Source organism: Pundamilia nyererei, unplaced genomic scaffold, assembly GCF_000239375.1.
Source record: "Pundamilia nyererei isolate P.nyererei 1_Seehausen unplaced genomic scaffold, PunNye1.0 scaffold00007, whole genome shotgun sequence".
NCBI classification, from domain to species: domain Eukaryota; kingdom Metazoa; phylum Chordata; class Actinopteri; order Cichliformes; family Cichlidae; genus Pundamilia; species Pundamilia nyererei.
Window position 1 is genome coordinate 2,805,678 of NW_005187408.1, and position 4,218 is coordinate 2,809,895.

The window sequence follows — 4,218 nt, forward strand, 5'->3', positions numbered from 1 at the left end:
CACACACACACACACACACACACACACACACACACACACACACACACACACACACATTTTGTATAAAAATGGTCAAAACAGAGCTTGGCCATTGTCTTTAACATATGAATATGGTGATTTATCTTTTTCATACAAAATTGGAGTTATAATATTGGTTTAACAGTACTATAAGCAGAGCTTTGTCAGCTGACATGAGAAATGTCATGTAATTAATATATCCTTATTTTCTTATTATATTGTTTTATGTACTTTAATAATGAAAGTTTGTAGAGCAAGGCCACTTTTGACTCATAAGCTAAGTGGCCAGCCAGACTGAAAACAGGAAGTGTAGAGCTGTACAGTATATTAATAAATACAGGAAACCAGACAGAAAAGAGGAACTTTGCCATATAAGCAATGATTGTATTGAAACTGTGAAGTGTAAAGTACCATAATAATACCTATATGAGACACAGTTTATGATTCTAATGTGAGAGATCCTGCAACTGGCGTTTGGGCTGTGCAGGGGTCTCTCTCTTCCGGAAGATGATTGAATAAAAAGAAATATAAATGTTTTAACACACTATGAATCGGTTTTCTCTGTTCTATCATGGGGACAAAAGAATCAGGGTTTAAAAGAGACTAACAACAAAAATACAGAAATGAAAACGGCTTTATCAGGATTTCACGGTAGTTTCAATTACATTTTACTGTCACTGGGCACTTTGTTAGGAATACCAGTTCAACTGGTTACCTTGGGAGAGTTTAAATCCATCTTAACGGAATGAGAGAATAATTCTTTTAGTTAGTGTGATTGTTTTTAATGTCGCTCTTACTTCATTTGTTATTGTATATTTTTCACATGTCTGTACAGGATATTATGGTAAATGGTAAATGGCCTGCATTTGTATAGCGCTTTACTCAGTCTCTAAGGACCCCAAAGCGCTTTACACTACATTCAGTCATTCACCCATTCACACACACATTCACACACAGGCAATGGCAAGCTACGTTGTAGCCACAGCAGCCCTGGGGCGCACTGACAGAGGCGAGGCGACCGGGCCCTCTGACCACCGCCAGTAGGCAAACATGGGGTTAGTATCTTGCCCAAGGATATTTGGCATGCAGCGAGGAGGGAGCGTGGAATCGAACCAATCTTCTGATTAGTGGCTGACCTGCTCTGCCACCTGAGCTACAGTCATAATGAGCTATAATATACATATTATATTGTATAAGGACTAATAATAATTATGGGGATGTTCCTAAACGCAAATGTTTAATTGGCCAGTTATATACAGCAACTCAACTGCTATTGCACCTAGGCATGTAGACATGGTCAAGATGACCTACTGAAGTTCGAGCATCAGAGTGAGGAAAAAAGACGATTTGCATAACTTTGAATGTGGCATGGTTGTTGGTGCCAGACGCCCTGATCTGAAACTGCTGATCTTCTGGGATTTTCTCACACTAGGGTTTATAAAGAATAATATCTTGTCTGTTCCCTGGGTTAAAATGCCTGGTTGATGCCTAGGTTTGGTAGTGAATTGCTTTGAATGGAAAGAAAGGCATCAGTAATTCAAAAGTGATACTTTTGTAATTCACACAGGCTCACCAAAATTGGACAATAGAAGATTGGAAATATGCTCTTTGGTCTGATAAGTCTCAATTCTGCTCTGAGATTTGGACAGTAGGGTCAGAATGTGGTATGAAAGACTGGATTCACCCAGTTCAGGCTGCTGGTATAATGGTATGGGAGATGTTTTCATGGCTGTCTTTGGGCCTCTTTGTACTAAATTCTACTAAATTGAGCATTGTTTAAACACCACAGCCCATCTGAGTATTGTTGCTAACTGTGTCCATCCCTTTATGACCAGTGTACCCATCCTGTAACGGCTGCTTTCAGCAAGATGACACACCATGCCACAAAGCTCAAATCATCTGAAACTGCTTTTTTGGACACAACAATGAGTTTGCTGTCCTCAAACACCCTCCACAATCACCAGATCTTAATGCAACAGAGCATCTTTGAGATGCAGTGGAACGGTAGATTGATATCATGGACGTGCAGCCAACAAATCTGCAGATGCTAACTGTGATAGAATCATGTGGATATGGGCCAAAATCTCACAGGAATGTTTCCAGGAGCTTGTTGAGGGCTGTGCCATGAAAAATTAATGCAATTCTGTAAGAAAAAGGGGTCCAACAAAGTAGTAGCGAGTGTGCGATTGTGTGAAGACTCTTGTGGCTAACAACATGTGATTTACTCAGAGTGGAGTTAGTGAATTATTTTCTACCTAGAGTTACTTTTGCTGTCAGACAGGTGGCTGAATCTAGATTTAACTGTAACAGCTTGATTTAAGCGAGCAACCATATGACTCAGTGAAACAGATAAGTAACATAGACTATAAAAACTACTGTACTATAAAATGAGGCATGTAGGCAGATCAGCGATTTTGTTTTCTGTGATTTAGCTTTGAGCCAACTTCAGCTTTTGTGACTCTGCAAACCTCTTCCATGTACAAAATATTTCTAAACTGAAAAAGGGACTATTAACCCTCTGTCTCTACAACAGGTCTGGATTACAAATTACAACTGCGGTTCCAGCTGTGTATAAAACGTCCAGAGCAACAGAGTATTTTTTAAAATCATTTTCAATGAAAAAACTAAAGAAGCAAACAAGAAGCTCTCTGAGAGCGCACGCCCCCCTCAAAGGCTGCGTACTCAGCAGCATGACAAAGGTGTACTTTGATTACACAAACATTATTTAGAAGTGGGTAATGGATAACATGTATTGATTTTTAAATAAATGGACATGAGTAACTTGAGTTTACACACGGCTTAAAAGAATTAAATGAACTATTTTTAATCAGAGGATAGCATTAAGTCAGTTAAAATACTGGGACACCGATCTGATCGTTTATGTAGCAGTTTTAGCTGCTTTGGTGTTCATGAAATGACAGTAACAGCAGGTGCACAAGAGATGAAACAATGAGACAACCACCAAGACAGGACTGCTTTTACAGATGGCGACCACTGAAAGATTTTTCACTAGATTTTGTATTTGGCTAGGGTCAGTATGAGGGTATACCTGGACACTGCATAGGTTGCACAGGTAGTCCAAGTCCTCCAGGAGAGCACATCAACATGTAGCAGAAGGTTTGCTATGTTTCAACAGCGTGCTCCTGGAATTTACATGTACATCTCTCCTAAAGTAATTTTGCAGGGTCAAAGAAAGTCCTTAACCCATCAGCAGGACTGGTATGTGCTCCTTTCTGCAAAGAGGAGCAAGATGAGCACTGCCAGAGACCTACAAGATGACCTCTGTCAGGCCATTGTCGTAATTGTCTATGACCAAAAAATCAGTAGCAGACTTCATGAGGGTGGCCCGTGGACGGGATGTCCTTTGGGCCCTGTGCTCACTGCCCAGCGCCATTGAGCCTGATTGAGTTTGCAATAGAATAAGAAAATTGGCAGGTCCATCTCTGTTGCCCTGTGCTTTTCACAGATGAGAGCAGGGTTACTCTGAGCACATGTGACAGATGTGAAAGAGTTCGGAGAAGTTATGGAGAACGTTATGGTGCCTGTAACATCGTTCAGCATGATCGGTTTGGCAGTGGGTCAGCGATGGTCTGCAAAAGCATATCCATGGAGGGACGCACACAGATCTCTACAGGTGAGACAACGGCCCCCTAACGTCCATTATCGGAGTGAAATCCTTGGACCCACTGTCAGACCCTAAGCTGGTGCAGTGGGTCCTGGATTCCTCCTGGTGTACGACAATGCCTGGCCTTATGTAGCAATAGTACATTATGTTTCGGTCTAAACGACGCCTCCAGGTCCCAGCTGAAGCTGTGCAGGAGCTCAGTGATACTCTGGTCCAGATTTAGGAAGTAGATTCTCCAGAGCACCATCTTTCATCTCATTAGGAGCATGCCCCAATTAAAACAAAAATCCAAAAATCTAAACTAGATGTTCAGGCATGTAGACAAACTCGTGGGGGCCATTCAGACAACTGAGTACCATATTAAGTTGTTGCTTTAAAATTTGTGGGAAATCTGATGCATAATTTTTTTAATGGTGTCCTTGATGGGGTAATAATTTGATTGCTTCTATTTCTGTTTCAGAAGCCCAATTTTAATGAACCGTTAACGCAGCCCTGCTCTACACCATAGAGGATTCTAGTTGCCCAACAGTCCTTCTTTCATGTATTTTCTATTTCATGATGTGCCAGATGTTTTC

At 41.0% G+C, this 4,218-nt stretch overlaps 1 protein-coding gene across 2 annotated transcripts in view; it reads right to left on the bottom strand.

Moving 5' to 3' along the window:
* Positions 1-4,218, bottom strand: part of slc51a (solute carrier family 51 member A) — a 13,757-nt gene that overhangs the window by 2,385 nt on the left and 7,154 nt on the right. The gene's annotated exons all lie outside the window — the stretch shown is intronic.